Here is a 14797-nt window from a genome sequence, read left to right as displayed (position 1 = left end):
CAACCAGGTAACTTGTCTGAACCCGGATCCGCTCCTTTTACGATTGGACAAAGGAGCATTAAAAGTCGTTGTCTGAAACTCAAAAATCATATTTGTGAGGCGGAAAGAGAAAAGGGACCTATTGTCGGAGAAGCAAAATGGATGGTTAGGGTCGAAAATATCGAATTCGGTATTTTGTCGTTTATTAGGCTATAGCTTAGTTTGTCCTGTTCAAGCTCACATGGATTTAAAAGTTTCTTAAATATGTAAAATTATATTGATGACAATGTAAAACGTTAAAGCTTGTTTTCTCAAAAAACTTCATTTCCGTAACAAATATTCAAACTGTCATAACTCACTCAATTTATTAGTTAGAAATATAAATTTGGTATCAAATTTTCAAGAATTTAATGCTGAATTTGAAAATAACATGAACTATATATATTAAATTTGCGACAAGAGGTCCCTTTTCGCTATCCGCTTCACATTTTATAAAACTTTAATACTTCCAGTCCTGACATAGGAGTCTGACATCTATTTTTATAGGTGATGTGCAGAGCGGATGAAAAATTTTATAAGAATATTTGGAGTAGTGTGTGAAAATGATAACGGCGTAAAATTTACAACTTTGACTCCATGCTATATATAACAAGGTTGTTAAAGTTAGACTTATAAATATCGTAACACATAAAAATGGGGCGGAAAGCGTAAGAGTGGTCGAGCACACATCAAGAGGTAATAAATATTTCCTACCAAGAAGGATTCCTATGTGAGAACCAGGAGGTATTAGGCGATGAGGAAAGTCTTTGCCATTAAATTATGGCAGATTAATTTTAACAATCGTTTTAGAATGTGACAAAAATTTATAACTACAATTTTATTTATGCTGATGATGAAGTGATATTTGCGGACACAGAATATGAATTAAAAAGAAAATCTGAAAATTGAATAAAAATAATAGAGCATTTAAACCTAAAAATCTCTTCAAATAAAACTAAAACAATAGCGTTCAAGGGCAAAAACCCTATTAGACAAAAAATGGTAATTAAAATTATTGAACAAGTCATTAAGTTTGTTATTTACGATACGCAATAATTACTCAGAAGGAATATGACACAGATGAGAAAATAGATAAATTTTAAATGATGTGTAGCTTTATTAGGAGAAGTCTCAGACAATAAAGTAAAAGACAAACATATGAAATTGCATAAATTAATGACTGTATCAACTTTGACGTAGGCCTATGGCAATGAGAACTGAGCAAAAACTAGATCTGATAGATGGAAACTAGAAACAGTAGAGATGAAATTCTTAGGAGTAATTGCGGGTTGGCTACACATTGATGGACCATGCGAAAAATACTGAAATAAGAAAATAATTAAATCTTCAAAATAATAGAAGAACATAAAAGACAATGGAAGGGTCATATTAATAGAATGGAAAATAGTAGACTTCCGAAGGAAGTACGACAATATAAACCTGAACATAAAAGAACAATACGAACACCCAGAAGAAGATGGAAAGATGCTTTATATTTTCTAATGTCGGAACAGGTCAATAGATCTAAACAGTATAGTTGATGATGAAGTAGCCTATAGCTATATCAACATACATAATACCAAAGCAACGAAAACTACAAAATTATACAGCGAACAAACCATATTAGCATCAAGAATACAAAATGTCCTTATTTGGAATAAAGTTCAATTTATAAAAGTTTGTAAATTGCAAACTGTATCTGTATTTTGAATAACCCTATATAGTTTTAATGAGAACAAATTCATGTATGGTCATAGTACCTAGAGATTGTAGACAGAGATCACTCCAATGAATGGTCAATGCACGTTGTAGACGATTCTATCAGCTGTCATGGAGTGGAAGACAGAACGTCTATTAGATATTTATCATTTTGCTTTCATGAATCGAAAGCAGATGTGGTTAATTTAAGATGTGAGAATTCAGTATTTCGGACACGAAAGAGCCAGAAATTGCGTACCACAAAAAACACTGCGACTCATTTTACTTCCAAAACTGGCGATATAAGACAAATGACGCAGAACAATGGAATCCATTCGACACCAGCTTCAAATATAATATTCATCTCACCGGCACACCGTTAGCAGAAGGAGTCGAGCGTCGTATTTCCGTAACAGATTCCTGTGTTCAAATACCGACTAGTGCAAGTGAAATGGTGATTTGGAGAATGTTTTAGCAGAGAATTTCCGTTTCTCTTGCTGGCATTCAACTGGTTACTCTACAGTGGTGTAACGGAGATTCAAACTTCGATAGTGACCTCTATAGTGACTGAGTGGTCGGACATTCGACCTGTAACGAAAGTGACCCTGGTTCGAGTCTTGAACTAGACTGGTATTTTTCATCTGAAAACTTCATAGAGACACTTGTGGCGGACAAGACTGCAGTCAGGGGTTTTCTCGGGGCTCTCCCGTTTCCCCATATTATACATCTACATCATTCCATTAATATTTCTCCATTCCGTCATCATTCCATAGCATTCCCCGAACGCCGTAGACTGGTCTAGGATCGAGATCGCTACAAATTGGGTATACAGCGAACCTTAGTGCAGTTAGCTGGTTTGGATTTCGGAATGTGCCTAGCTTGAAGGTCAGCGCAATAGATCTTCTAAGATTGCAGTGCTGGGTCGTAGTACTCGTAGTCCTCAATTTAATTCAAACATTGATAGTGGCATAGCTATCTACAAGTTAGAAACGATATTTTTGTGTCAAGAACAGTTGAAACAATAAGACGTGTGAAGTGGTGACAAACGAAATAGGAGAACCATAAAATACACTTCCGTAAATTAGTTCAGACGATCAAAGATAGTTCACACATTTGGCTTGGGTTTCCGACGGCCAACCCGGGAGGGTCCCTGCAATTAAGCTTGCTTCGGCCCATTGTGTACCCTATATATACAATGACTGTTAAAATCCTACAGGTGGCACAGGTGAATCCCATGCTGACAGTTGAACCATCCTTCCTCATCCCTGAAAGAGCCGGATATCATCAGACGAGTGGGCTTAGCTGATAAGTCCCAGAGTACGGAGTCCCAAGCTCTTCATATATTAGTAACGGAAAAACATACTACCCCAAGACTTCACTCCAACCTATTTTCAACCATTGCAGATGATAATGAGGAGATGGATAGTGTTGGTGGAATGATAAAGGAAAACGGGAGTACCCCGAGAAAATCTCTCTGTAACGTGTGCTTCGTTCATTACAAATTTCATCACGACCTAACTGGGGATCGAACCAGGGCCACCTGGATGAAAGGATAAGGCTGCGGCCACATTGGAGCCACGCTTGGGCAAGTAAAATGGAAGCGCCTGCGTGCCCAAGCGTGCCTAGAAGCTTGTGTGATCACATTGGATGCAAGTACTGTTATTGCAAGTTATCTTGAACTTCCTGAGCGGTGACAGAGGGGCAGAGGGAAGGAAGCGCGTAACGTGGGTGGAGCCAACTGAGTTGTTTGCGCATGCTCCGCATCATAATCTCTTGTCAAAAAACATAGAATTATTTCCTTCACTGCGTACCAGTAGTGTTAACATGGAGCAGCAACCACAGGGTAGTAATTATGGTGAAATCACACCACTGCGGAGAAAAAGTAACGCTGTTATCCACAGCGGAGAAAGAGAAATTATCGCAAATATAATTGTTGCGAGGAGGAAAAATTAAACAAATGTTTGCTGGAACCTCTTGATAAGGAATATGAGACTCGGCTAAATACTCTGGCAAAAGTATTAGTTCCGTGAAGAGAATTAAGAATAATATTGAATTACAACCGAATGAATCTCACACTACTCCGGGAAAGATTAGATATGTAATGTTTAGAAATTATTGCTATAATAGTTATGTACAATAGTGTGTGAACTGTGAGCGACATAATGAATTACTGTTGTAAGTTATTATTTTGTTATAGTTCTGCAAAACATATTATTTCATTCCAGAATTAGGACTTGTGTAAAGTTGAAGTAGACGACTTCGATCAACATGTCATTCGGAATACAATCGAAGAATTCTATCTTGTTCAGAAAGTAGTACCTATGATTAAGAAGATAATTCCGAATGGATGATGCCATTGACGAAATAACAGTGGCGGCTCCTGCATATTTCTTAAGAGGAGGAAAGAAGTTAACAGCTCAAAATGACACCTTCTTGAATGCAACATGCTACAAATTAGCCTACATGCATACATGTAAGACCAGGTAGTGTTGGGGTTGGCCTTCCCTTTTGCATAGCAATAATCGGTTTTTGTAAACTGAGTTTCCTAAATTGTCCAAAATATAATATGTTTTCACTTCCATTCATTGTTGAATAATTGCAAAAATTAACAAATACAAGGAAATTCACGACCTCGCAGCATTTTTCGAACACACTACAGCATCACACGTCTTGGAAGAGACCAGCTACTATCACGTAACCGGAACCGTTTTATTGAAATGGGAATGAGAAATAATCTGTTAGGAAAGCGAGAACACTGCACATGTACATTTTACAAGTTCAATATCACATGTCAGTTCTTGTAAAGTCATACTACCATTACTGTTCAAAGCTGCCGGTGGCCGATTAATTTTTTTATGTTGAAAATAATGTAGTTTGAAGTACTTTCAATTTCAGATATATTTGTACAAAACTGACAACTTGGCTGTTGTCCTGTCTAGTAGACAATGAATGTAAGTGAATTTCAGGGGCCAAAAAGATTTGCGATAGTAACGTAGAACTACTTCCTCTTTCTTTCATATAAATCCAACTTCAACTTTCAGATATCCTCGAAAGTTTCAAACCATGAAGAGTAGCTTATATAAAGTGCAATGAATAATATATTTTGATTTATAATTTTAAGAAAGTTTATATGGTGTCTTTCATAACTTTGCGTTAAAACTGTTTTTATTGTGTCTCCTCCTAGATGTGTTAAAGTCTGGTTGAATGCAGCATCGTTAAATGGCAGCAGTAGCGAGCTTGCTGCTAGACCAGTCACTTTCTATTTCCCGCCCATGCGCTGATTTAGAGGAGGATCTCCTCCCTATCCTTTCATTTACTTGCTTTAAAATTCTGCTTCTTTTTCTGGCCGCTAGCGCGCTGTTGTCTATGTGTGTTAACTGCAGTAAAGGAGGAATGGATTTACTTTTCTCCACACAAACAATCTCGCATCCTTCTCACAGTTTTCTAGCAGCACATGAGTGCGCGTTGTTTAAAACTAGATCAACCGAGGTTTACTTATAGCTGTGAACTTAAAAATTATCGAATCTTCCCTGAATTTCAAGGCACATATTTTATTTGGTATTTACTTTCAAAAGAAGAAAAATGTGAGGAGGACGTTCCTCCCTTCCCTCCCCCGAGGAACCGCCACTGCGAAATAATAATTAATTTTGGTCCAAGCGTTGAAGACGATGACGATGATGGCAGCAATGATAGCAATATGAATTGTGTATAATTGTAAATTAATGTAAATTCAAATAATAAGCCTGTAAAATATTGTTATAAGAATATGTACATATCAGCTGTAGGTATAAGTCATGTAGGCCTATATAATATATAGACATAGCTGTAGTAACTCCGCCATTGCCGGTCCCTAGCTCGGATGAGAGAGGAGGAATGCACACACGATTATACTTTTACATCAGACAGAACTAATAATACATGTGAGGAGTTCTACAAAGCGTTTTCTCTGAATTTTAATACTATGCATCCTTATATATTTGTTTCTTCAAGTCATTATTGCGACACAAACTAGCACATATATTAAAATGAATGACAACGGGAATACTGTTAGAGCCAATCCTACATATAAAAGGAGGAAACATTATATACCGTAAAAGAATTACTTTGCAATATAAACCCGGAAATATTACTAGAATTGATTTCTTACAGAGAGTGGCCTACTATTATCCAAGAAAGTGACCTAGATTTTGAACAATCCATTGCTGGAACAAATATTTTAAACAATTTATCGGTACGAGCATTTTTACGAGAGCGGCATTTTTAACCATACTTACCTGTCAATGTACAGAGAGTCCTACGTCTCTACAAAATGGGAAAGGAAATTGCTGCGGCTCGTGTTAAATTGACCGCCGCGCAGCGCTCAACTGATGCATTCCAAAATTGACCGCCCTGATGCATCCCAAAACTGACCGCCGCACTCAACTGATGCATTCAGTTCAGGTAAAATTTTCTCTTGCGCTCAACTGATGAATTCCCCACAAGAGGAGGTAAGAAGCATGTGAACTTGTATGAATGTTTATATTCTCCAACAGTCCACTGCGCTGAGGTACATACAAATTTTCGTCCTTTACTACCACACGCACAAACATAATATTATAATGATCTTACACTGATCCCCTTAGGAAGAACTAATCGTTTCCGATGATGTTGGAGTTGCTATGCCGACCACTGGTTCGGAGATTCGCGGGTTCAAACCCCGTCAATGGTCATGATTTTAAAGGGTGATACATCCTAAGCTTAGCTTCAGCAGGAAGGTAAGTGTAGCTGGCAATTTCATGTTGCTTATTTAGGATACGTAAAAGAACCCTGTCGCTGTAAAGAGCTCGAGGCAAAGTTTGTCGGTCATTTCTTCCCACCTGAATAACCTCCGCAATTAAAAGCGTCGTTAAATAAATTACTATTACTAATGCTAAACATTTAAAATAAAGAAAGACATACCTACTTCATTTTCTGAAAACGCAAAAAAAGTAAAAGGAGGTATCCTAAATGATGAATTACGAATTTGAACTTATTTGCAGTATGTGAACACAAGTCCAATCGATATGGTCAAAACACATAAGACAGTGTTACGTGAAAGTGACAGAGAAGAACAAACATAAACTCATATCACTAGAGAGATAATAAAACTAATGCAGAATATAAAAAAACACATACCGGTAAACATCTAAGAAAACGCTTAACGAATCATTATCATTAAAAAAATCGGGGTGTGGCTGTGTCGGGGACACGGTGGTGGATTTTGCGTGAATACTTGTGGCTTAAATCAACAGATCTAGAAGAAATCTTTCGTTTGGCATAAAAACCACTGTGTTTGCACATCGGAGTCGCGAGGTATACTGCACAGAAATTTTTCCCCTTGCACAAAATGGCCGCCAAACGTCGCGGGACCCCACCTCGCGCATATGCTGCGCCAACTCAGTGTCATACTCGCATCGTAGTCGTAAACCCGATCGTACAAGACCACATTTCATTCAATGGTGTTATTAGTCACGAAGTTATAGTGTCAGAATGGATGACCCTGCAATGGTTACATCCTGGTACCCCATGTATCGGTCTGATTTTAAAGACGCAGGCCTACCGTATCCAGGTTAAAATTAATTAATATAGGCAATAAAAGGGTTTATTTATCAACCAACCACAGATGTCTGTTAAAGGCTCACATTTTAAAGTAAAAAACTTGAGGAGGAATTTGTTTCCAGTTCTAATGTCATAATAAAATAATAATTATTGGGTGTTTCGGATAATCTACAATTTGGATACATAAAAATCACAGTTCCCTGTATCATGAGAATAAATATCACTTCTGAAGGTTAATATATGAAGATTATATTTAAAGAAAATTTCATTCATTCATTTCATCTAGTGTTCTGCCCAAGGGCAGTTCTTTCATTGCAAACCCAGCTTTCTCCAATCTTTCCTATTTTCTGCCTTCCTCTTTGTCTCTTCATATGATCCGTAAAGCTTGATAAATATACTGAGATGCTGAGATGTTAGACATTATCTTTTCATTGATAAATAATGCTTTGCTGTGTGCCTTCATTGATGAGTTAGTTATTATTCTTATAGCTTTTTTGTAGTATAAAACATCACTGTGACTACTATTGTCCCATAACAATAAACCATAGAAAAGAATACTATGGAAATATAGAAAATACAGTAAGTAATTCTAATTATATTTCTTGGTAGATTTCGTACAATAAATATTATTGTTAATCAACAATGATGCTAAAGAGTTAGAAAAAATTACCAATGTCCATAGTTTCGCTAGTGAATGAGAGGGATGCTTCGACTATACAGGATTTTAAAAAAGTATCCAATATTTTAGAAGGTGATAGTATGCATCAAAACAAGAAAATAATGTCTAATAAACATGGATCCTACGACACATACTTTCTGAGATCTGAACACTTGTTCACAGGAAGTGCTCAATGTGACGTCCGTTCATGGCAATGCATTTCGCCTACAATACAGCAGACTACTAGATAATCATAAGGTAGTCGACACCCCTGGCATGGAATAATGATACGTCGCAAGGAATACTGAAAACAAAAGTTTGGTTGCGGATATGACCGGGGTTCAGCAGAGATGGTGTTGTGAATTTTCGTAATCGGCATGTGTGGGCTGATGAAAATCCCCATGCAGATGAAGAAAAAGGCAACAGCACCGATTCTCAGTCAATTTATTGGCAGGCGTTCTTGGTGATAGATTAATAGGGCTATTAGTGCTTCTTCAGAGATTAACTGGGGATCGTTATCAGGACTTTCTTATTAACATATTAAAACAAATTTCAAAGAGTGCGTGATTCCTTACGCCGAAGGGCAGAGGAATGCATTACCATGAATGGACGTGACATTGAGCACCTCCTATGAACAAGTGTTCAGATCTCAGAAAGTATGTGTTGCAGGATCCATGTTTATTAGACATTATTTTCTCGTGTTGATGCATACTAGCACCTCCTAAAATATTGGATACTTTTCTTTAACACTCTGTATATCTACATCTCATTCCGGGACATTCAACGTGTCACGTTTAAATGCACATGTCTTGCTCTTTATTAACTTAGCGTACAAATGGTTCGAAAGACAGCGAGGAATGATCTTCGTTCAGGCATCAGCCTCCTCCCAAATCTGTGACTGGCGGCGAGCAACTTCCACCTCCCGCCAGAACTCACGTTCAACTCCAACTTTCATTGGTTCAAAACAAGTTCCCTGGAGAGTGGGTGAATTCTATTGGAGTTCATACCCCTCCAACTGCGATAATTCCGAACTCAATTTCATTGATCTTGTGCAACTTTCTTTATCACAGTTTTCAAGTATACTATGAAGCAGGAACCTCGACATGACCCGTGAAACTTCGTTATAGAGTTCCAAGGAAATTTGGTCCAGATAACTGACTACTATTCATCTAAGGAACTGAAGTTCGATTCCCGGATGATTCTTTGATATTCCGAATTCAAGAGTAGCTTATAGCTTGGTCAGCTACTTGCCACCAAAAGAAACCAGGGTTCGATTCTGTTCAATTTCTGTGAGAGGTAGTGATAGAAAATTCGAACGTCATGGGGGCATTCTGTGAATACATCGGCCTCCTTATCGTTCCTGTTCCATAATATTCTATAAAGGCCATATTGTACTGTTTCTGAACAGATCTGTATTTGAAAACTTTTTTTCTGGATTTCTCTACAATGCTGTAGTACAGAGTCATTCTTGAGCCTAGAAGGCTAGGGAGCAAAGATTGTTACGCATATATATACATATACATATATTATATATATATATATATAATAATAATAATAATAATAATAATAATAATAATAATAATAATAATAATAATAATAAATTTAGCTTCCCTTATGAAAAGGTTGCCAGATTTGACAACGCGTATTACATATAATTTGGAAACACATCTAAAAGGTAAAATGATATACATTTGAAACGGTTAGGGAATCGAATATAAAAAATGTCAAAAAAATCTACACCTAAGTAGCGTTTGTGCTCATTTACAGTTAAGAAAGGGGGGGAAAATATCATCAGATATACCGCGAGAAAAATATATATACTCCACCGCTGTGGAGTAACGGTTAGCACGTCTGACCGTGAAACGAGCGGACCCGGGTTCGAATCCTGGAATCCTGGTAGGGACAAGTTACCTGGTTGAGATTTCTTCCGGGGTTTTCCCTCAACCCATTAAGAGAAAATGTTGGGTAACTATCGGCGTTGGACCCTGGACTCATTTCGCTGGCATTATCACATTCATCTCATTCAGACGCTATATAACCAGAGCAGTTGAAAAGGCGTCGTAAAATAACCAATAAATTAAAATTAAACATATACACAGGGTGATTCACGAAGATATACATGAGTCCGATTTTGATTAGTTTTGGATAAAATCATGGTCCTTCCTTCCGTAAGACGCATCCTTGTGAACTTGAACTTCTCTCTCTCTCTCTCTCTCTCTCTCTCTCTCTCTCTCTCTCTCTGGATGTATGGAGCTGTGAGTGTACAGTACAGCTGATAGCAGCGACACAAAGTCTCGTGACACATCAGGGTCAAGGTTAGAGATAACGCAACACCGGTACAACGTGTCTACCTAAGTAGCATCCGAACAATGGAAGTTAGGGAATGTGGTACGCGGAATTCACACTGTATTGCTGCAGACGGAGGGGGGTCTTTGAAAACCGTGTTTAATACACTTTTTCAGAGGAGTAATGATGTAAATGTTCTTTAATAAATTTAGTACACTCAGTACCATTCTCGTAAATAATTTAAATGCTTAAACCTTCATAAATTCCACGTTTATGTTTACCATTCAGGAGGGTGTAACTCACTCAATTTAAAAAAATATATGTTTATGTCATCCTAGCATTATAAATAGGTTGTTACTACATCCGACATCGTGAATAATCGGCTTATTATAGCACGCGTGCCAATAAAAGCAATGACGTACTCGCTATGATGTAATACTGGAACGCTTGCTGTCCTGCTTACCGCTCAACGCGCGACGTAACAAGAAATGAAATGCAGGACAGAAGGTAACGTATCATTTATTTTCAAGTTTTAACAATTCTGTAACACTTATGTAATAACACATAAAACAGTTCTGTGGTTCAGAGAAACTATATTAACAAAATAAAGGTACATCTGTAACTTAGCCTGCAAGGTCATTTATTTCTCTTTATTCAGTGTCAATGCCAGGCGCAACTAATCGATACGAACATATGAAGACTTTGTCAGCTATGGATCCCGAATTTCTTTCATAATTTATTTCCTACAAATTATAATGCTAAAATGCTATAATATGTTGTATCCAACTCGTGCCATAATCATCAATAAAATAAATCAATAATTATTATATTAATTTTTTCCATCACAATTATGTCAGAAATCAGATCCTAGAGTATGATACAATCTTTGTGAGTCACTATGTATGTATATATAGGCCTATCTACATATCTAGGCCACACCTGTGGAGTAACGGTCAGCGCGTCTGGCCGCGAAACCAGGTGGCCCGGTTCGAATCCCGGTCGGGGCAAGTTACCTGGTTGAGGTTTTTTCCGGGGTTTTCCCTCAACCCAATACGAGCAAATGCTGGGTAACTTTCGGTGCTGGACCCCGGACTCATTTCACCGGCATTATCACCTTCATCTCATTCAGACGCTAAATAACCTAGATGTTGATACAGCGTCGTAAAACAACCCAATAAAAAAAATCTACATATCTACGTCAAAACTTCGTACTTGCTTCAGTTCAGCGGCTGTGCTAGTTCAGAATCAGATTTAGCTTGAGGAAGAAAACGCGACATCGCTGCATAAGTGATAGGCATGCATTCCATGTGGTGTGAGGCTGTTTAAGTTGGGCGAGAACTATACTGCTATTAAAATAACTGAGAGATTGGCTCGTTTTGTGGTCATAGATGTTTCACTTTGTGGTGGTTGCTCTCCAATATCCTTGTTGCTACGAGATGTTTGTTGTTCGCAGAATCGGTTGAGATAAGAGGTCAGAAGGTATTGGCATTGCGTATAATCGTACGGTGAAAAAAGTTTACTTCCACCTGTCTTATCATCTTACAATACTGAGAAAGAGTATTTATCTTGTGTGTAAACAGGATTTTTATTGCACTCTGAATGTACTAGGCTATCTTTACTGCAGTTATGTTGCATGTGTTACTCAGTCTGACGCTTAGTCCCAAACAACGGACTGCTACCACAAAGTGATAGATCTATAGTCATTATTAGGTCTCGGAAGATGATGAAATAGCTATCATTTTTTTACTGAGACATCACAGACAATGCAGGATGCAATACAAACTCGTTTCACTTCTATACGAAATACGAACTAATGCAGCCTACTTTTATTTTGCATTTTTCGGTCTTTTATTGTCTATTTGTCATTTTTGAGGAAATGTTCTACTTTTTGTTGCATTTTTGCTCCTTTCTGCTTATGAACGGACTTTTTTACGGTGTAGTCGTAGTCTATATTCGAGAAACTACTACAGATTGCTTAAGTAATTCGGCTGCGTCTTACAGGAATTTTCCTTATAGCTGCATCAGCCTCGATTCCTGATCACGTGTTCTACGTGCTTCCTTCCCCACCCATTCAACGCAACAGAACAAATACTGCAGCTGCAGTGCCCGCAGTCAGCATATTGTATCATCACACAAATAAATACGTAAAAATTCCGAAAGTAAAACAAAGCAGGCAAAGTTTTTTTTTTTGCCATTGTTAGTGACTGAGATTGGTGACTATATTTTGCACAGATGGAAGTAGGCTATACTACTCGTATTTTGTTTGTATTTTACTACTAATATCATGGTCATTTTTTTAAATTGTAATGTCATATTTTCAAAAATTTAGGGTAACTTTATATATATAAGTTATCATTTTTCTGTGGTTTTTAGGTAATCAACTTCCGAATCCTAGTCATTATGGTATAAGACCACCTTTTAAGACAACTCTGAACTAATACAAAATAGGAGACCCACAGCATCAACGGGAGGCAAATTTCTAATTCCCTAACGGGGATCGAATCCAGATACGCTGGATTTGTAGTCTGAAACGCTGCCACTTGAACGACAGCGGAGGATCCTCTGGATAAACAAGTGTTTGAAAATAAAATTAAAAGCCGCTTCTAACTTGGTGACCTACCTCGTCGAAGAGAATGACTCATCAAGAACAAGCAATTACTACCCTCTTTTTCACATAGTGCAACAAACTGAAGCGAGTAGAGGAACTGTACGTTTGTGCACGTGCAAATCAGTACAACAGATCCCAGTGGTACAACAATTTCTTGCAATCGCGGTAATTAACAGGTTATGAGGTAGCAATTACAAAATTCTGCGAAGCGACGTAAAGGTGCTGTAATACTATAAATGAACACGGCAAAGCAATTCTTTCGCTGTTCACCAAATGGCTAGCGAATCGATTTTCAAAGTTAACTACAACTACGCTATATTTGATTTCTATTGAATTGAAGATAGAATTCGTGTTTCAATATCCTCTATTTTCATTCCTCTATTTATTCATGATGTTCTGCTGTTTCGTGAAGAATAAGAATGGGTAGCCTCTTAAAGCGTGTCCATACCTGTGGAGTAACGGTTAGCGCGTCTGGCCGCGAAACCAGGTGGCCCGGGTTCGATTCCCGGTCGGAGCAACTTACCTGGTTGGGGTTTTTTCCGGGGTTTTCCCTCAACCCAGTATGAGCAAATGCTGAGTAACTTTCGGTGATGGATTCCGGACTCATTTCACCGACATTATCACCTTCATCTCATTCAGACGCTAAATAACCTAAGATGTTGATTAAGCGTCGTAAAATAAAAGAAAATCTTAAAGCGTTTATATTAATTTCGTAAATCAGAGGGTAGTACTAGTAGCAGTAGTAGTGGTAGAAGTACTATAGTAGCGAAAACCGTGTCTGTGGTTAAGCGCTAGCGCGCTGGTCTTTCATTCAGGCTGAACAAGTTCGATCCCCGGCCAGGTTTGATTAAATTTTTTGTGAACAAAGCAGACGTTGCTGAGGATTTTTTCTCGGAGTATTCTTTACCTTCTCCTCATTTCATACATCATCCGCAATAGTTGAAAATAGGCTGAGGGTTTGGGAGTTCGAGCTGGGGGTTGTCAGGTAGGCTACTCGTCTCGGGATGGGACCTGACTGTCACGACTGACGTAGGACGGGCCATCAGCCAGTTATTGATGCAATAATAATAGTAATGATTTACTGTACGCAAAATATTATTCAAGCAAGCTGAAACAAGAATTGATATTGCAAAATAAATTATAATATAATGCAATAATTTTCAACAAGTATAATGAAATAAATATAACAGCATTTTTACATACGTAATCAGTGGGATGCGCACTCTTTGAATACCACTGTTCTACCTAAAGATGATGCTTACCAATTGCAGGGGATTTGTTCCGCGTGTTATATCTGAGTACATGAACATTGACTTTCTACTAAATCGACGGAGCAGTGTATACGAATCTACCGAAACAGAAGTTCATTACAGGCCAAAATATATCCTCTCCCACCATACTCATTGGTCATATAGTCACGGCACATGATAAGGTCACAAGATATAGGGTTACCATTCGTCCGGCAAAAGGAGGACATGTCCTCTTTTTTAATAATTTTATCCTGTCCGGCAGGCATTTAAAAAAAATTGAAATGTCCGGAATTTCGCATTTCAACTAGAATTAATATGAATATTGAATAATGTGCGATATTATGCACAGAATATCTAAACAAATGGTGAAAACCTATGAAAGAAATTAACTGCTTTCAATGGTTGAAGGTCGAGCACATAAAAGAAACATGACCTATTGACATGCATTGAATTCTTACACTCTAAAAATGTCACTATTCTTCATTCTAAGCTATTTTATCAATTTTATTCTGCAATGTACAAAGATATGCCAATCAAGTTAATTTTGACAAAGATTTAACTTCAGATAAACAATGGTGCAAGTTCTTCAATTCCAATAGTTCTGCGAGCACTGAAACTTTCTCAGAACTCTTAAAAATATGTCAATTCTATTTATTTATCCCAAGTCTCAATGGAAGTGCTGAGAGAGTATTTTCCCTAATA

This window comes from Periplaneta americana, chromosome 1, assembly GCF_040183065.1.
Source record: "Periplaneta americana isolate PAMFEO1 chromosome 1, P.americana_PAMFEO1_priV1, whole genome shotgun sequence".
Classification (NCBI taxonomy): domain Eukaryota; kingdom Metazoa; phylum Arthropoda; class Insecta; order Blattodea; family Blattidae; genus Periplaneta; species Periplaneta americana.
The sequence above is the reverse complement of the archived record's forward strand: the minus strand, read 5'-3'. Positions refer to the sequence as shown.